This window comes from Agelaius phoeniceus, chromosome Z (genome assembly GCF_051311805.1).
Source record: "Agelaius phoeniceus isolate bAgePho1 chromosome Z, bAgePho1.hap1, whole genome shotgun sequence".
NCBI classification, from domain to species: domain Eukaryota; kingdom Metazoa; phylum Chordata; class Aves; order Passeriformes; family Icteridae; genus Agelaius; species Agelaius phoeniceus.
Genome location: NC_135303.1, coordinates 26,867,063 through 26,887,886, shown reverse-complemented (window position 1 = coordinate 26,887,886; position 20,824 = coordinate 26,867,063).

Here is a 20,824-nt window from a genome sequence, read left to right as displayed (position 1 = left end):
AAGCCAAACTTCAATCAATCCTCCAAGCAGTCTTTAAAAGCTGCTGCAGGGGGTGCAGCCCCACCTGCCTGGCACCAGCCAGTGTTGAGATTTACCTTCTAACTTGTGATTTGTGATTTTTAACAGGATTGTTACTAGAACAATTCTAGTGTTGGTATAGAGGTGCTGTCTTTTTACCTATTAATAACATAGCAAAACTGCATGGTTCACTGAGAATAATTAGATAAGTCATAAATTCAAGATTCTTTAGCTCACATTCAAGACAAATCTTGAACTTTATCTGTAGTAATTTTTTGAGATTTAATTCCACTGTCGGCTTTTTTAGGTGCTTGCTTTTTACTCCATAGTTCTAACAAGGTAATTTTATTGTAAAGATTTCAGTACAGTTGTTTACTTGCATGTTGTTTACTTTGATGTTTAACCGTTATATGACAAATTTTCAGTAACATTTTTGTAATAATAGAGTTTAAATAAGTTAGTTCTTGTTAAGATTGATTTTTGTTTAGTCTCAGCAATGTTAACTTTAAGTTCTTTTAGAGATACTTGATTAAGGTTAAGTTTTAGTGAAGTTGATTTTAAGTTTTGTTGAAGTATACCTGTTTGAGTTATAAGACATAATTCCTTTGCTATAACAAGTGAATGACATAAAGTCTGAATCAATTTTTGTCAAAATTTGCTCCTTTAAATTACAAGATAAAATATTTTGCTCTAGAAATAAGAACAGTTTTTGCTATTTTATTTTTTATAAGCAATACTGAAGAATGAGAAACAATTCCATATTAGGACTGTAATTAGTTAGGAGTTATTTATTGCCTTCTTTTACTTTTTTGCTTTAATGTCATATACGTCTAGGGAAATATTACCTTAATTTCTTAAGACCATTTTTACTGATATATCAAGTAACCCTGATTATGGTGTTGATTTTGTGATGTGAATTTGCTGTCTTTTTATAACCAACATGACTTTTTTCATTTGCTATTTGTCTATGGTCCCATTAACTAACTATTTAACTAACGATAAATGAGAAAACCAGCTACTTTTCAAACCTTCACTTATTGTTCTATAACTATTTATAAGACATCTATTATTTTTCTAACTACTAAGAGGTTTCTAAAATATATTAAAAAGACTCTTCCGGTTAAAAGCCTAGACCCTAGCCAAGTCCTAGCTTTAACTAGTAGAGAAAATTTTCTGCACAAAAATTATATTCAAGTAATTGTGGCTTACCAAATTTAGACCTAGAACAGCTAAACCTCCGTTTAAGGTGAACATAGAAATCTTAGCTGAGAATGATTTTTCAAGCCCTCACTTTAAAAAAATAAAGCTTGCCGATTACTACAGACTCTAAGTAATGGTACAATATTCAAGAAATTGATCATGTATTCTTTTAAAACACCATTCTATTTCTCATGTGCTAGAATTGTATCTATTTTCTGATTAATTTTTACTTAGTAAAAGTTTATTGTTATGTTACATACTGTTTTGCTTTGATGTTACCTTCTCATGTTCATCATGAGAAACACACATGTTAGTAAAAAGCAAAAGAAACAGGGGGGAATATAGCTCCTCCAGAACTTTACACGTTTTTTTTTTTTTTTGAAAGCAGATCAAATCACATCAAATTGGATCCCTTAACCTCATGAACCACACCATTGGTGGAACCCCAAGGATTAGAATTCCTGGGTTCTGTGAAATTGGATTTTTGTCTTCATTTTAAATACATGGGAAGGAATCAGTCTAAAAATGCTTCTCCCTATCACCCTATCTATAAGAATTAAACTTGCAGTACAATTACACTTCTGGCAGACTTTCTAAATCCAGTAATGCAGCTGCCATCAGGAATGTTTTTAGTTTATAAAGATCAAGCCTGAGATTTTAGTGGCTGGAATTTTTAACTAAAAGATTCTTTTTAGGATGGGTATGTATGTGGTAATTTTGATAATAATTATATTAATCATGATACCTTGCTTGCTTCAATGTGTGCAGAAATTAATTAATAAGAGCATTAAAGGAGTGGTTTTGGTTGACACAGAAGGGGGAGATATTGGGGTGCACAAGACAGAGAGTACTTTGGACCTTATTAGGAAAAGAGAATTTATAGATAAAATGCCTTGGCAAAAGCAAACGGAACTTTGAAAATTAGATCTAGATAGCAAGAAGATTTAATGAGACAGGTTTACCAGAAAAAGAAAATCCTATAGAACAATGCAAGCAAGAGATGCTGGTATATGCATAAGTTCGTGTATGTGACTTCAACCTAATCATTGTAGTACACAGTACTAGTCTCCCTAAAATAGTATATAAGTGCTTGTATCCCACAAGAAAATTGGATTCTGATCACCGAGTCAGTCTTCCTGTCTCTCTCCAGAGATGACAAGCAGCCATCTCAAAAGGCAAACAAATGAGGCTCTCCTGCACTTCAGCTGTGCCACGCAGCTACACAGCCCTGGGCAGGCATCGCGGAGCACAGGGACAACAGAAGGCACAGTAAGAGGGACAAAGCCACCCAAGCACACAGACTTTCCATCATTGCTGAGCCCCAGACAACCTCAAGTGCGGCATCACCCACCAGTCCTGTACTGTTGACAAAGAGCAGGTACAGCGGGTGCCGGCCAGGGTCCTGCCAGGCACTTTCTCTCTGCTCCCCTGTACTGCCAGCAGACGTGCCTGCCTTCTTCGTTGCACTCTCAGAGCCTCATACCTATTAGCCACGGCCACCTGGGAGGTGGGAGCAGTCACAGGGGAGACGTGCCGGCTACACAGAGCAGGAACCAAAAGCATCCATGGGCACAGCTGAAAGCCTGGATCTGCACAGGATGTTCTGGCTGTGTCACGATCCGCTCACGCGAGCAGGGAGCTGTGATGGGTCATTTTCCTGATCTCAGAGTGCAAAACACAACACAGTGGGGATTTCAGTATTAATCCAAACAAAAGCACCTTTATTGAATGAGCACAGCAAATGCCATAGAGGGATTAAGGGAGAGGAAAAAGACAGACAAAAGAGGAGAGAGAGAGAGGGGATATAGCTAGCAAACGTAGAAAGACAAAGAGATCCAGCTGATGGAGTTCACCTAGTCATGTTGGGAAGCTCTCAAAGGTTCTGGTTAACTCAAGATTCTGTTATAGTCCATTGCTGAGGGAGGGGGGAAACAGATCTTGAAGAAAGTCTATTGAAACCGCTGTGGGGGACAAAGATCCAATAAAGAATAGATGTAACAGGTAGTCCATGTTCTCAGCAGTAGGAGAGGAGCAATGTCTTCTTGGTCCAATGGCCACACTTGCAGGCAAGTATCTTGCTGTGGTCAGGTCGGCTCCCCCACACAGCTCCCCCGTGTTGGGGGTTTCAGTCTCAGTCCTTGGGAGGGGGGAGCTTCTCATGTCTCAGTCCTTGAGAGAGAGGCTTCTTCCATCTCAGTCTGTCTGTCACGGTGGTTGAAAAGCAGATGAGGGGTCTTCTTTGGACCACCAAAGATTACCCCAGAAAAGTCCAACCGGGCCAAGAGGTGGGAAAATTCCTGGGCTATTGTTGCCAAGCAGGTGCAAGCACATGGGGTGCCTCGCCCCCTGGCAGGCCCTGCTGGAAGCTGTCACTGTAGACACAGCTGTGAACAATTGCTTGGCAGGCCAGAACTCTGCTCAGGGGCCTCAGGATTTCTGGCCTTTATCCAGCACCGCAGGCCACGATTCCAATCAGGCTCCTCAGCGTCCCAAACTCGGTCCTTGAGACAGTCATGAGGCAAATGAGGGGAACTTCAGACCGGCTCTCACAGGCTGCCCTGCTCTTCACTGGCTTTTGGCTGGAAATGCATTTGCACTTTCTTCCTCATCGAAAAAGTCCTCGGCTGGGCAAAAACTGGCCAATGGGCAGCATTCCAAAGGCAGTGTGGTTGGAGCTGATCAAGGAACGGAGACTGTTCCCAATTCCAAACCACACCAGAATGCCCTTAGGAAGGACTTTCCATCTTTAAGAAAGAATGGCCAATTCAGAAGTGAATGTAGAGCCTTATTCCCTGGCTGACAAGGAAGGGAATCTTCCAACAGGCTTGAGGGTGTGTAAGACTATTATTGTCAGTCCAGCTCCAAGCTGCCATTGCAGAAAGTAATCCTGAAGTGGTCCTGATCATCTCTTCTGCTTCCTCAATTGCTTCGCTGCACGTTTCCTTCGTTTTCATTTGAAAAGCTCTTAGAGTGGGTGTTGTGGTTTGTTTTTAGAATGTTCTGTCTCCCCCATGTTATGGTGTTAATGGTTCTGCCTTTTTCCACAGTTACTTGTCAATTTCCCAACCCCTCCCCAGTGGCCCCAGTTACCAATGTATCATTTTAATTCCCCGCACCCGGCTGCCTGCCAGTCACCCGGCACTCCTGCCTCTATCTCTAGAACCTTCTAGCCAGGGCATCAGGTGATTGCTTCAGGGGCCGGGGCCCCTCCCTCAGTTTGTTACAATTGGTTCTCCCTTTATGTCTCACCTATGTATCACCCTTCCCCAGACAGGCTAGAAGGTTCTGGAGATAGAGGCAGGAGAGCTGGGTGACTGGCAGGCAGCCGGAGGCGGGGAATTAAAATGATACATCGGTAACTGTGGCCACCAGGGAGGGGTTGGGAGATTGACAAGTAACTGTGGAAGGGAGGGGAACAAAGGAAGAACCATTAACACCATAACTTGGGGGAAACAGAACATTCTAGAAACAAACCACAACAAGTGGGGATTTAGATGGCGGGGCCCATGCAGCCTGCAGAGAGAATAACAGAAGTACAAACAGTCATAGAAACAACACCAGCATTAAACCAACCCCACAGCCAAGCAATTTCTCTGAAGTCTTTTGTCTCCAATGACTGGTTACCAGTCAGGAGTCTAAAGGGAATCTAGGAAGCCAAGTGTTCTCATCAGTTTGGCTGGACTAGCACACACACCTTCACTGAGTCATTGGCTAGGTCGCAGCCTACTGCTGCTTGCAAAACAATCCCAGCTCTTGTCTTTACTGCACAGGGAAGCTCAGGCAAAGTCCACCCACTCCCACCTTTTGCCTCAATGGCAAAAGGAATGCCCCGAGTGCTCCCTGCCAGCTTCCAAGCACCACAATGGCTTCTGTAGAGAGTCCAAATGTCTGTCCAGCACCAAGTGAGGAGGAACATGTGCTACAGCTCATGCTGAGGCACCCACACGGTACACTGCTCGATCAGACAAAGGATGCACAGGACGTACTCAGCAGCTTCAGGCACCTCCTCAGCAGCCTGACTGGCAGCCCACTCCCACAGCTCTAGCCTGGCTCTGCAGGGGGCTTCCTGTGGGACCTCCCTCCTTCTGAGACAAAGCTCTGGCTTTCCCATTCTCTGGCCCTGCAACGCCATTGCTGCCTTCCTCAAACCTGCACTCTGGTAGCCTCTCACCTGACTGGTCCTTGCCCTCTTGGCACCAAGGTCTCTCCAGCACTGTTTACCAAGGGACAATGCCACCCAGACAGACAGTGTCCAGAGAAACAGTGCCCATAAGGAGCGCAGAGCAGTCCAAAACAACACACAAGCTCTCTTTTCACAGCCTTTGCCTTTTGACTGGCTCTGCTTCGCACCTCTTCTTGTTCAGCTTGCATGGTGGCAACTTCCTGCTTCATCTCAAGCAGATTTTTCTCCTGCTCCTTCTGTACCTCTGTCAGGAAGTTTGCCCCTTGTGCCAGCAGCTGCTGTGCCGCCAAACACTGCCCTTCCAGCTCCTGGTGAGGGGAGGAAGACACTTCCACATGAAGTCCCAGCCATCTCCCCCAAGAATCAGTGGAAGCTTCATGCCTCACACCACCCCCCAACTGAAAAGTGCATATCACTAGTGACTTTGTGCCCTCCAGCAATGCTGTTCTAATCCAAAAGTTAGAGGGAGTGTCAGCAGCTGGGAGAAAAGGAGATGCCACCATGCTTTCCTGCTCTGATGGCTGCCTGTTTCCTGGCCCCTGTCTCCTCAGGATTTCTACCTGCTCTCAGAGGCTCTGTTCTCCAAGTGCTGAAGTTGTCCTTGTCATCTCCTTTGCTTCCTGCATTTCCTTGCTGCAGGGATGACAGCAATTGGCCTGTCAGAAGAGGCTTAAGAGAGGCTCCGCTGATTGGAGAAATGGATGCTGCCCAAAGGGAAAAAGAAACAAAACAAACCAAATTAAAAGAGACAAAGGAAAAAGGAGCCATTCTTTTCCAAACTGAGTTCCTAACAGGGTCAGACTGGATTCCTCTAGTGCCCAGAAATACACAGACATCGGACTGAGGGCACCAGCAGCACATCTGCCTTCATGTCCAGGATGCTGCTATTGCAGGAAACATGGCCCAGAACTGCACTAGTCCATTCCTCAAGGTGGCGTCACTTCCTGGGACTTTGGTCCTGATATCACTGTGGGATTGCTGCTTGCTGTCCAAAGGTTTTTTCTTTTTAGGAAAGTCAACAGACCTACTCAAGATCCTATTTGCTCTAGACATGGGCTATTTGAGTGACCAAGAGAGATCTGGGGCATAAGGCATTCCTCAAGAGACTCCCAAGAGCTCTGAAAATTATTGATCCCACATGTTGTTCTCAGAACCGCTGGACATGCAGGTTTTCAGCAGCAAGCCAGGAGCAAGGACACAAGCAGCAGGGCACAGATGTGCTCAGCTCTGGCTTGCAGGAAGAGCAGTGTCTGCCTCGGCATGCACCCCCTATCCTTGCCGGCTGGCATCTTCCTTCACAGCAGGCACAGCCAAGGAAGTGTCCTGGTCAGCAGCTCCTTGTCTGCCACAAGACCTGGCAGCAAAGCCACAGCGATTCTCATCTACTTGACCGAGCCAGGCAGCACATGGGGCTGGCACAAATCCTGCACAGCTGTCCCCGTTTGGCTGGCAGAAACCTCTAAGAGTGGGCTGGAATGGACAAGCTGGGTGCTCTCAGATGCTCCCAGTGAGCTCCCCCACAGCCCCCGCCTTCCCACAGACCAATCTAAAACCGCTTGGCAGGGATTGCTTTCATTGTGTTCCTCAAACCCCGTCCCTGGCATTGCAATACTTCGGTTCCTTTGCTACCAGGTAAACCTGAATACACCAGCCGAGAGCAAAAGAGGGCCACAGAAAAGACCAGAGGGTGGGAATTCTCCTCTAAGGAACAGCAGTGAGAGTTGTGCTTGTTTAGCCTGGAGAAGAGCAAGCCCCATGGACACGTTTCCATAGCTGTAGGGCCTTCCAATAAAGATGGGGACATATCTTTTAGCAGGGCCAATTGCAAGAGGACAAGGGGCAACGGTTTGAAGCTAAATAACACTCAATTCACATTGGCTCTAAGGAAGAAGCTGTTTATGAGGAGAATGCTGGAACACTGGCCCAGCCTGCCAAGAGAGCTGGGAGAAGCCCCAAGCCTGGCAACATTCAAGGTTGGATGGCACTCTGAGCAATCTGATCTACTTGAAGATGTCCTTGCCAGGGGCCGTGGCTTTGGAGTAGATGACATTCACAGATCCCTTCTAACCTCAAGCAGTCTTGGATCCTACTTGGTTTCCATTTGAAAAGCATCCAGAGCAGAGATTACTATGTGGGGGCCCATCTGATTGCCTGGAGTTTGGCCAAGGAGCAAACCCTGACAGGGAACAGCTGTTTGGCCTGCAGCCCCTTTGCCTTGTACCTGCAGAAGTTCCTTGGCAGAGCCTCGCCTGTCCACATCCATCTGCAGGCAGCAGCCCAGAAATTCACACAAGCCACGGGGTAGCCTGAGCTGGTGCAGATTTGGTACCCCTTGCTTGCCTATCAGGTAGTTAGCCTGAAGTGAAAGGAAACAGGAGATTCTACGTGATTCTTCCATAGCCTTCAGTGCTCACCTAGACCCCATCTTTTAAGCTGCAGTCTACAGTAGCAATTTCTCGCCTCAGCAGACGGTTAGACATGAGCCTTCTCTCCCAAAGGAAGAAAGGTCCCAGTGCAGCCCCAGCTATTCCAAGCTGCACCAGGTCTAGCCTTGACAGCTGATGGGAGTCCCAGGGATGGTTTTAGAAGTGGGCCTTGCTGGAAGCACTTCAAGCTGTGGGAATGGGATTTTGTCTAATAGACAGGGACCAGAAGGACACGCCTAACTGAGCATATTTGCACCTTACCCTGTCACTGGTTTCCCGAATATAGGGAGCCTCTCCTTTGGCCATTTCAATTCCCACGATGCCAAGGGACCAGGTGTCCACTTTGGGGCCGTAGGGCTCTCCTCTCACCACCTCGGGTGCCATCCAGCAGGTGGTGCCGACCATTGACCTCCGTTTACTCTGCTCAGGGCTGAGCAGAGCACAGAGGCCAAAATCAGCTGAGGAGAAAAACAAACACTGCTTCAAGTAGGAGACCAAGGAAAACGGTTCTTCACTCTAAGTCCCAGAATGCAGTGCTGAATCGTGCTGGAAAAGCAGCTGGGCTCTCTTTCCTCAGGGCTGCAGCCAAGGACATGGGCAATTGTCCACTTAACAACCCTCCCACCATGGCTTTTCCTCATTCCCCTGATGTTTACATTGTAACTCTCTCCTTTTGCAAGGAACACACACAGAAACCAGAGTTACTCTTGGCACCTTGTTGCCCTCTAGACCACCCGGCACCCTCCAGCTGCGCCCTGGGCTTGCAGAGTGCTCCCTGCACTCTCACCAGCGCCACTGCTGGGCACCCGGCAGCCACTCCCAAGCAGCCCCACACCGCCTCCCCGGAGCGCTGCGCCTGACCGGGAATACCCACCCAACTTGACAGAGCCATCCCGGCCCAGAAGGATGTTGTCACTTTTGATGTCTCTGTGGATCACCTGGTTGGCATGAAGGAAAGCCAAGCCTTGCAGGCACTGCGAGAGAAAAAAGAAACAGGAAGCCAAAAGTCAGCCTGATCTGATTGCATCACACGCAAATGGAGGCTGCTCCTGAAGGTTCACAGATCTCAAAGGAGCAGCGAGTGCAGGAAAGAGGAAGAGCTTGCTGCTGCAAGACTCGGAGAGCAGGATCTTTCCAAAGGAGGAATATTAGCTATTGACGGGGAAATGTCAGTTGTTGCTGGAGACTGTCCCCTGCAAAGGCAGTCAGAATGACCGCTGCTGCAGCGGATGCACTCTCCCCATCTGGAGGACAAACAAGGGTTTGCCAAAAGAGAAAAAGTCCCTGCCTTGGGTACCAAGGGGATCACTGTCGGGCGGGAGGCTGCCGGACAAGGGTTATATGTCTGCCTCGACAGAACCTGGAAGTAGCTCATTTGTCAGTTTTCAGCGGCAAGCACCATGCTGGGTGCTATGCCATCCTTTGAAGTGGAGACCTGTGACAGGTGAGTCTCTCTTTGGCTTTGCCGCTGGTTGAAAACTCGCACACCAGCACCTTTGCACTTACAGGCAAAGAAGGCAATGCAGAAAGGTTTGGGGCAAAGGCTTGGAGAGGCACAGGGCAGAACAGAAAATAAAAATGAAAAAGAGACAGGGAGTTCAACAACGGTAACTCAGAGTAAAGAACAGACTACAGTAAGGGCAGGGACTCTGACAGGCAGTTCAGTGCAGATGCCCCTTCTTCTCTGAAGCATGAGAGCAACACAGAAAGAAAGTTCTGAACATGGAATCGCTCACTTAGCATCACTTTCGAACTACGAGCCCATCCAAGCCATCCCAAGCACAAGCAGGACCCCTTACCTCCCGACACACGGTTGCTATGTGTCCTACAGCCATCCTTCCCAGGCTGACCACATCAGCTAAGGAGCCTCCATCCATATATTCCAACACCAGCAGGACAGCCTCATTGACAAGGTAGCTGCAAGATGAAAGCAACAGCGTGGAGCTGAATGTGCACAGCTAAATTGCCGTATGGAAGAAAAGACTGCAGCTGAGTTTTGTTTCCAGGTCACTGGGAAATGAAGACGGAATCAAATGAAGACACACTCCACCCAGGCTATCCAGTGCCCTGTCATCTGTGCTGCCTCAATGAGGAAGGCACACCCGTGGAAAACGAGATGGCTTAGGTGGCAAGAAGGGGAAAAAGGCAGTTTGGTGAGGGCAAAGATCAATCTGGAAGCGGACGCATCCCAGCAGCTGCTTCATCATCTTCATACACAAACTGCACCATTAACTCCAGCAGCAAGGAGACACAGTTTTCACAGCTTTTACTCAGGGCACGTGGGTGTGCAGCACTGCCAACACCCTTTGGAAAACTTTGCAGAAAGGAAAGTACAAACAGGAAAAACCATTTCAAACCTGGCAAACTATGTGCCTCCTAGCCTAGTCTTTTGGCATGCAAGGCAATGAAAAATAGTGGGAATGGTGCAAGGGAAATCATCTCTGGGATGCTTTCTCAGCACTTCTCCTCCAACACTTGGAAAAAATCACGCCCCAAAACAGCAAAACAATGTGCAGCCAGTGAACATACAGGCTGCTGGCTTAGTAAGAGAGCCAGGTTTCTGAGATCAATCTTCAAGCTGTTTATGCCAGGAACCACTGATGGGGACAAAATGCAATCTCCTCCCATGCCTCATACAGGAGTGGACTGATGTTAATTGAAAGATCCATTTTCTGTCAGAACTACTTACCTTTCAAAGTAGGTGACAATGTTAGGGTTCCTAAGTTCCCGCATGACCAGGATTTCCTTTACCACTTCCTCACAACCCTGGTGCTGGAGATTAAGTTGCTTTACGGCCACCTACGATGATGTTGAAAGCAGTGAGGGACAGACATCACCAGAGCCTCTTTCTCTGTGAACTCACAGGCCTGGGTGCCTTGTCACCTCGGTCAAAAGGGACTCTAAACCATCAACCACAAAGTGCTAACAGCACTCTCTGCACCCACAGACTTCTCAAATAGACTTTGCTTAGCACTACTATTATCGCTTACACATGTTTTGCAAGCCAAAAATAATTTTGCTCCTTTGAAGACAAATTGAAACCAGTGGCAATACGTTAGCATTTCTAGGGGCTTTGACCAGCCTTTCAGAGACGGCTGCCATTTCCATTGTGTGCCAAAGTAAACACATCTGTGACAGGGAAAACGCTGTCCAAAGAAGAACTCCAAAGTGACTCAAAGTAAGTTACAATCCTAGCACATCCTAACTTCTTCAGTTTGGGTTTCGCAACTCCGAAGAACAATCTTGCACATGGCTTCGACTTGTAATTATTTAGTGGGTTTATAAATTAATAACCCTTTCTGTGGTACACTGTGGATGCACCCCAGGTTATAAGCACCTAAGGGCTTAGGCCTTTTGGACGCCTCCTAGACCTCCCCTCCCTCCAAGTGCAGTTCCTGAGCCCAGCACTGCAGGTGGATAAGGAACTTCGTTATCTAATTCCTTACTATTAAGGAAGATGGAATGTATGTGCTGAGAGCCAAAAACCTGAATTCAGGACTCTGAACTTTTAGCCCCAAAGAGCAGCAGGACTCTCCAAGACACCGCCATGTCTGTGCGGTACAGACAGCATCTCTCTAGTGGAATGTCACCCACACAGGATCAACACAAGGTTGTACTATTTAAGGCTCTTCAACAACTCCTTCATATTGATCTCTGTGTGTGTGCGTGTATGTCAACTAGGTTCCCTAGGACTGAAAGGCAAAACTGTGCTCCACACCAGATCTCTCCTTCTTAAGGTCTTGCATGATATTTTCCAACTGAACCACATGATGGAAAACAAAATATCTGTCTGAACCTGTGCTCAAGAGGAATTGGGCCGGAATGAATGCTCTTGCCATCAGCTAATCTATGCAGATTCATCCAGTAAGTCCAAGCTAGGGTGTCCTTCTCTGAAAGACACCACTGCCATCCTTGCATTCATTCAGGTGGGTAGGAAGGACAAAGTCTGTCCAAAATGCATTTTGCAGCCTGCCTCTAGACAGGCTGCTTCTGTGGGACAGCCTTTGCAGCAAAGACAGGCAGCCCAAAGCTCTGGCCACAGATCACATCCCAAGGGAAAGCACTCAAGAGCTGCAAAATCCGCGTGGGCACTTACCGCTTGTCCTGTGGCAGCATTGAAGGCCTTATAAACAGTTCCAAAACCCCTAGAAAAAGAGCAGAGGCAAAAACAGAGAAGTTGTTCAGTGCTCAGAAACAAAAGGCAGCCCAGGCAGAAGCTCTCTGCTGCCTGCAGTGCCTCTAAAACACTGGGCTTTGTCTGCTCTTCAGCCAATGGCCCAGTGGCCCAGCAGCCCTCTGCCATGCAGAGTGTCCCAGAGAAAAGCTGGGTCCAACAGGAAGAAAATGGGCCGCTACAAATCTCAAACGTACACACTAGATTATGCATGCAGGGGTGTTCTTTGCCTTTTCCTTCTCGTGTCTGTGCCTGTGGCACGCCTGCCCAGCCAATGAAACACACAGTCCTGCCGGGCCTTCTTGCTCCTCTCTTGTGATCCTACCTGCCAAACTCAGGCAACACCACACAGCCTTTCTTATTTTCCTGACCACTGAATATCCAGCAAAATACTACTAAGAAATGCTACTGAGAGCTGTTATCTGACAGCTATCAGGTGGGAAACTGCTCTCTCAGGTTTTTCTTCTTTCAGGAGTGTGGCCATATTACTTGGAATCATACAAAACCATGGCTCATGGGAAAACAGGCAATCTGGTGGCACATCTTGGAGGGACAGGAGGGCTTCCAGGTCCTGCTCCTTGAGGCAGCCAAGACATTGCCAGCATCCAAAGATTCATAATCTTTGATGAAGCCTTGTACTGCCTCAGCACTGAGACAGGGACAATCTAAAGCCAGGCTCTGAAGATGCTTGCAGCTTGCCTGACTTTCCATGGGATATTGCACCACCAAACTTCCTGGCCCATGGTTCTGTAGAAATAAGCCTGGCTGCACTCACCCACTGCCAATACGTCTCCATCCCGTGTACTTCTTTTCCGGAACTCCCACACTCACAACATGCCCTGAAAGAAACAAATTGCAAGAAGCAAACTTCAAAACAGAGATCCTGACTTCCAGGACAGCTGAAACCCAGCTCCACTCTCTGGGGCTCTGAGCAATTTCTGGTCACTTGGCTAACAATAACATCAACAAGAACAACAACAACAACAGCAGCAGCCCCAGCAAGACAGGCAGCTCTGGCCTGCACAGCGTCTGATTCTCCCACACTCCTTTGGAGGGTTGCCTTGAAGGGAAACTAAGCCCATGGAAAAACCATCAGAACGGACAGAGACCAGAAAAGAAGGGACACCAAGGCAAGTGGTTGTCATCTACAAATGGGAAGGAGGGGTGAAAACTCCAGACCCTTCATTTTCTTGGCAAGAAACACTCTCTTGTGAGATTCAACAAAAGGTTTCATACTTCCAAGGATTAAATGCACCCTAACATCTGGGACGAATTTTTATCAACATCCTCTTTTTTTCGGATCAGAAAGAATATTGCAAAGTGAATTCCAGGAGAGGAGGGGATTTTCTCTACTTCTCAGCAGTTTGCCTAAAGAATGCCTTGACATTTTTAGAGAACAGCAGCTCATGCTGTGCTACATCCAAGAACAATGGCTGTAAGAAATAGAACCCTTTTCATTTATGAGCAGGCTAAGTTCTGAAGACCACTTTGCCCGTTCCCATGTAGCGAAGAGCTACAAGTCCTTGTCTTCAGCCTGGTCTGAAGCAGTCACTCGCAGCAGAAGCAGTCACTAACTGCACTCGGCCCCTTGGACACCACCCACGGGTCCCATCTTCCCACAGGGCACAGCCCAGACAGGCCCCAAGGACAGTGTTCCAAGAATATTTACCAGCTGGGCATTAGCAGTGACAAAGTGCCTGCTACTGGAGGAACATGCAGCAGAGGGGCTGCAGGCTTCCTCCTGAGAATTGCTTGCAGGGCAGTTTTATCTGACCATGCCACATAGATGTGTCTCTTTGATGCACCTTCCTAAGGACACAACTAAAATACCAACTAGGGATTGTAAGAAAAGTGTCCTGGTTTTCTTCTTTAGGGGCACTTTGAAAACAGTTCTTCCTCTCTGATAGCTTGAGATTGTTCTAAGAATGTAACTTTTTAACTTGTAGGGGGTACTGAAAAGACATCTTCCACTCTTATTTGTGCTGTCACCTGATGTTCTCTTCAAGGAGGTCAGGCTAACCAAAATGTAGAATTCTTATCAAACCAAACCGTAGAAGGAATAGTAGAAGTACCAACAGTCATAGAAACAACACCAGCATTAAACCAGCTGCACAGCCAATCGATTTCTCTGAAGTCTTTTGTCTCCAATGACTGGTTACCAGTCAGGAGTCTAAAGGGAATCTAGGAAGCCAAGTGTTCTCATCAGTTAGCACACACACACCTTCACTGAGTCATTGGCTAGGCTGCAGCCTACTGCTGCTTGGGACACAATCCCAGCTCTTGTCTTTACTGCACAGGGAAGCTCAGGCAAAGCCCACCCACTCCCACCTTTTGCCTCAAAGGCAAAAGGAATGCCTCCAAGTGCTCCCTGGCTGCCCCCAAGCACAACACTGGCTTCTGTAGGGAGTGCAAATGTCTGTCTGACACAAGAGTGAGGAGGAGCACATGCTACAGCTCATGCTGAGGCACACACACTATAATACACTGCTGGATTGCACAAGAAATCGCCAGGACGTACTCAGCAGCTTCAGGAAGTGCTTCTCTCTCTCCTGGCTTGAGCGGGGCGAACTGCTCATGCTCCGGTTTTCAGGCTGCGGAGAGGAGGCTTCTTCAGAGGATGCTGCTGCTGCGGCAGCTTTGATGGCAGATCCTGCGTCCATCTGGGACAAGAAATTTCTTTGTGTCAGAAGGGCGCCTGGCAGCGATGGCCCAGACACAGCATTTCAAAGGCAAGCCCTTAGGAACAACACTGGTGTTAGGCTGCAAGCTGAGCTGTCAACTCTTCCTCCTCAAGTCAAACCTAAAGAGCAGTCAGAGACTACAGCTTGTCACAGCCAGCCATAGGAGAGACTGTGACAGGGAAAGAACAACTGTACATTTCAGCCCGTTCTGCGGACTGCATTCACCATGGACAAGGACAACTTGTTCAGAATCTGTGTGGGTCCCCATGCTCACCTGAACAAACCCCTCAAAAAAAAAGCAAGCTCTAGGAGGCCAGCAGAAATACATGCACAGGATTGCTGGCCCACTGGCCAAGGCACCAGCCCTGCTGCCCAGGGCAGCAACTGAGATTCAGTGGCCCAGTAAGTGTCCTTCTGATCAGCTGCCATGGAGACCACAGAGCATGGCGCTCAGAGACATTTCCCCATCCACCTGCTGCTCTGCAGGGGAAAGGCAACAAGGGCAGAGACCACTTGTTGCATGAGTGCAGTGCCTCCTGCTCTTTCACTCACATGCTTTCGGTCAGCCAGCCTGTACTGCAGCAGGACCTTGTGCATCCTTTCCATTTCTTCTTGGTGCCTCTTCTCCATTGCCTTCATCTTCCTCTGAGCTTCCTGCAGTTCTGCCTGCAGCTTGTCCTTGATATTCCATCAGGAGAAATCTTACTGGCACCTGCCATCATGCTCAGGTTTCCTCTTTTCCAGTCTCAAAAGCACTTCTATTCAGACACTTCCTTCTTCTTCTCTACCCAGCTCTAACCCTTCCATCCTAGCTCTTCTTCCTGGTGCTCAGCGCTGGAACCTGCTAGGCTCTGTGCTCCCAGTGCCTGTAGTTGTCCTTGCCTCCCCTTGCCTGAGATGTCCAGTTCATGCCCCATCACTGCCCTTCCCTCTGCTAGCTGGCTAGTCAGGCTCACCTGCCCATTCTCCCACTCCTCCTTCAGCACCTGCCACAGCTGCTCCCTTTGGTTTAGCTCTCTCTGCAGCCAGTACACCCTGTGTAGGACAGCAGCCTTCTGACGCTGCTCTTCCTGCAGGACCTGCACACAAATGAAGACAGCTTTAAACTTCCCACCCACCACTTGTGTGACAAGCAAGACTACTGTGCTCACGCTTTCCAAAAGCATTTTGTTCTCATTCTCATTTTCATGAAGGGTCAGCTAAGAGACAATCCCATCCAGACAGACAGTGTCCAGAGAAGCAGCGCCCATAAGGAGAGCAGAGGAGTCCAAAACAGCGCACAAACTCGCTTTCCACAATCTATGCCTCTTGACTGGCTCTGCTTGGTATCTTGTTCAGCTTGCATGATGGCAATTTCCTGCTTCATCTCAAGCAGCCTTTTCTCCTGCTCTCTCTGTACCTCAGCCAGGAAGTTTGCCCATTCCTCCAGCTGCTCCAGTGCCTCCAAATGCTGTTGTGCCAGTTGTCTCTCCTGATGAGGGGGAGAGACAGTTCCAGATGAAGTCCCTGCAAGGATCTCCAAAGAAAAAATGGAAGCTTCAACCCTCCAACAACCCCCCCCCCCCCCCCCCACCTGAAAAGTGCACATTAGTAGTGACTTTGTGCCCTCCAGCAATGCTGTTCTAACCCAAAAGTTAGAGGGAGTGTCAGCAGGTGGAAGGAAGGAGATGCCACCTTTCTTCCCTGCTCTGTTGGCTTCCTGTTGTCTGGCCCTTCTCTCCTCAGGATTTCTGCCTCTTCTCAGAGGCTCTGTTCTCAAAGTCCCCCTGCCCTTTGATCAAGGAAGAGCTGCAGATGGACTGCAGGACGAGGACGAGGCCAGCACCTCGATGACCCAGTCACTAGGCAGGCCACCAGCTGAAACACCAGCAACATGGGGCCTGGTGCATCTGCTTCAGGCTCAAAGGGAAGACCTCTGTCCACCATGGAAGGACAGAAAGCAAGGAACCCAGTTGCTGGCACTGCAGTTGGCAGCAAGCTCAGCAGCCGTCTGCTGCATGGCACGAGGCTGTGGGGAAGATCCTGCCCCTTCGCTGCCATGCTTTGGTTGGTGGGTCCACCAACCTCCAGGTTATGCCCATCCCGAACCTGTGGCTGCATATACTATCCCAGCATTATCCTCTGGGTCTTCACAGACCTTGGACTATGAGCCCTTGAAGCCCCCTGCTGCCTGGCTCAGCAAGGTATAGCCCACAGCAGATGCTTGTGGCCATGTCACATACTCAGGCTGCTCTTCTGCTAAGCCAGCCCTCCAAAGTTGCCTGAAATCTTCAGGTGTGTATTGTTTCTTACCAGTTTTTGCAGGAGCTTTTTTTCTTCCACTTGCTGAGCAGATTGCCAGAGTCTCAGAGCCTTCCCGCACTGCTCCCCTACCCAGCAGAGCTGTTGAGCCATGTGTTCACTTTGCTGCTGGTTGAGAGATCTTAGAGCCAGCAGCTCACGACGAAGGCCCCTCACATCCTCTGCAAACATGACACATGGCAAGAGTCAGAGACTCCACAAGCAGAGGAATGTGCTGAAGTGAAGCCCTTTCCGTTTCAGGCAAGGAGGGACCTGCCCTCAGCTCCTTCACTCCTCAGGAGCCTTGCGGACAGAGCTGGCTTGGGAGCAGCTGCACTAGGCTGGGCCATCAGCAGAAACAAAGCGCACGAGGCTCTCACCGAATATGGCCTCCTGGGCCTGCGTGGCTGCGCACACTTGGGCTTGCACACGGCTCCTGGCCATCTCCAGCTCCGATATCTGCTGCTGAGCCTCCAGCAGGCTGCTCTGCAGGCTCTCCTTCTCTGACCTACAAGGTGTGAAGATGAAGAGCAATTGTTCCTGGCACACAGGGACAGTTTCTCCAGTAACCTGTGCCTTAAGATCCCTACACCTTAGTATGGAAGACGTCTTGCATGGCAACTCAGATACAGCAGGACTATTTTACCACTTCACATAGCAAAGCAGGCCTCTTCAGGTGACTGGGCAGCCTTCCCTCATGACCTAGCCCAGCTGAGTTTGATCTCAGCAGGCAAAGCTCAAATTGCTGTTGCCTGACACGTGGGTGTGCCCACCAAGTATCTGCAAAGGAGCAAAAGCCCAGCCTCTGCTCACAGCCCTGAGCTCATCAGCACTTTCAAGTCACTCTGCAGGGGGACAGAACAGTGCTCTCCTGGCTGACTCGTCAATGTTTTGTGCCATTCATAGTATACAGACCGGTACTTTGTTTGCCAGGCACTCTCTGAGTAAAAGGGACTAAGGGAATTCACCAAACGATATAGTGAAGCCTCCGGCTTTCAGCAGCATGAGTAGGGAAGCAGAACTAGGTTTTTATCTGAACAAGAACTATCTCAGGGTAGGGACCGTTTCCTGCCATTTAAATGACTGGAATTTGATGAACAAGACCACTCGCTACCTTTATTTTTGGCTAACTAAGCCAGCAGTGCCCAAATATCTTGGTACTCTTTAAAAAGGAAGAAGCAGCAGCCAAAGGGACCTTGACAAGTTACACAGGTGGGCGGACAAGTGGGCAAGAATCAGCGCTCATCAAGAATCCCCAGACACTGCCAAGAAGTCACAAGGCCTTTCCCTTCTGCTGCTGCTGGTGTTTGTAAGCTGATCTTGCTCTGGCACTATGCTTCACAAGAGTGAGCTCTGAAGGCTGTCAAGATTTTCAGCATGACCCTCCAGCTTCACCTGAAGCGTCAGCACCCTCCTCACAACATTCACATGGAAGAGCCTTGAATTTCAAAAATCCCATGTCAAACTGCTTGTCGTGGAAAAATCGACTATCAGCTGCACCCAAGGAGAAAGCAAAACCGGAGGGAAACTTCCATTTTCTGCAAACATCTGCTCGGTTTCCCTGCTATTCAATTCATTGCCAAGTTGGCTTGCTTTGCACTCGTGCAAAGTGTAGGAATGTGCAAGGTGTCCCAAGCAGGTGCCCAAAAAGAGCTTTGAGTGCTTGAGCTGGGAGAAAAAAACCATTCAGATGACAGTATCCTTTTCTCTTTGCTTGTGTCTCCTTTATACTCTGTGTGAGAACCATCTGGAGAGCACACAGCAGGCTGTAAATCCTGACATCATGCCCAGCACCTTTGTAATTACAGACCTTCAATAATGTCCCACCCAGGGTCTCCTCCCTGCCCTTACCTGGCCTCTGCCAGCTGCTCTGAAAGGCCTTGTAGGTCCCGCTCTGTGGCTGCCAGTCGGGCTTCCAGGGCAGCATTCTCTTGCGCCAGCACCGCCTTCTCTCTGCACACCTGGGACAGTGTGTGCCCTTGGCGAGAGAACTCCTGGAGCAGCTTCTCCAGACCCCTGCGGGCTGGCCGCTGTGGGCGGCAAACCTGGAAGTGGGGGGGCACCATTTTTCAAGAGGAACAACAACAACAACAACAACAGCACAGTCTCTGTCTCAGCTTGCTGCCAGAAGCAGCATTCGGGGGGGGGGGGTCTTGCTAGGACAAATCCCTCTCCCACAAGTGCTGCCTAGGAACAAGGAGAGCATACCTTTGGCACTGCCAGAGGAACGGCTTCCTTCAGCAGATCCCTTTGAGGCTGCCATTCATCCTGCTCCGTCTCTGCCACCACTTCAGACATCGTCTCTAGTGAAGAGTGGCACTGTCTCTCAAATGCAGCCAACTCCTTCCATCTACGACAAGCAAACAGACAAACAAGCCTTTAATTGCAACACGGTCTCCTTGCAAGACCACAACTACATACCATGTCCCACGTAAGGCAGTCTCAGGGGCTTCCAACAGCCCTCTACTTCCACCTCAAGAGAATGCTGCAATTCCCTCCCTAGACCAGCATCTCTGTCGTTCGTGCTGGTGAAAGAGTCACCACTGAGGAAGTCAAACTAGCTTCCAGAAGCCAGAGAACATTTCCAGAAAGCTCAGGTACTCTCAGTATAACAGCTTCCTGCCTGCTGATTACAGAGCTTCCTGCCTGCTCCTTTCTGATTACAGTGGATACCAGACTTGCAAAAGCTTTTCTTTGGCTAAGACACACTTGGGAAGTCCAGATGAATACTCCCACAATTCCTATTGCTCTCACTAGTGAAATAAGGAAAGAGCCTGCAAGCTATAACTTGGGGAGGAGGTGGGTATGATTTTCCAATCCAATTATCAAAGGATGGTTTAGGCTGGCAGAGACCCCAGGAAGCATCTAGCCCAGTCTTCAGTTCCAAGCACTTGGGGTTAGCATCTGGACAGGCTGCTAAAGGCTCTGTCCATCTGGGACTTTTGAATTTCCAGGGGTGGAATCTGCACAAGCTCTCTGAGGCGCTTGTTCTGCTGCACGACTGCCTTTGCAGTTCAATGCTTTGCTGTCCTTAAGGCCAGCCTGAACCTCCCTTGCTTTTTACTCTGGTCTAGTTCATAATTCTTTTTGTCAAGGTTTAAGAAGTGAGTCCCAGCAGGCAGCTCTGCTCTAGCTGGGTCAGCAGCCAGACCTGCCCTGGGCTGCCTTCCCCTGTCTGTGCTGAGCAAGTCAAAGGATGAGAAAGCCAAATTTGTTCTTTGACACTTGGCTTCCTAAAGCCCAGCAATGCCCACCCTTGCTGAGAGAAAGCGAGAAAGCTTAACACACACCTGAACTCCTGGATGCCGCGCACCGCATCCCTGCTCTCCTGCCGCTCCGCCTTTCCTGCCTGGGCCGAGGAGTCCTGACTGGCAAGAACCTCTCCTAGCGGGGCCTGCAAGGAATGGGCGGGGAAAAAGCACAAACAAGCAATAAGGAGCAGGCAAGTTGGCTCCTGAGAGCTGGCAGAAGCAGCAAGCAGTGACACAGCTCACCTGAAGGCAAAAGCTCATGTGTGGGGCTGTTCATGTGGTATTTATGTGGTGTTTATGTCCCAACTAACCCTTGAGTTGCTCTGGAAGTGTCTGAGTAGAAGCAGGGAACATTCCCCTGCTCTGCTCTGCTCAAGTGGCTTCCCCTCAGGATTTCAGGCCTTAGAGAGCAGCCAATAGGAACTGCATTCCAGCCCTTCACAGACAGACTTTTTCTCTGCCATGCAGAGCTGCTCAGGAGTCTTCTCAACAAACGTGGGTCACGTCCAAGTTAAGGGTGCAGTTGAAGCAGTGCCTGTAGCTACCTAGATAGGGCGTGGAGAGGGGTAGGTCCCTGCAGGCAACAGTGGCTCCTCCACACCCCACAAGGC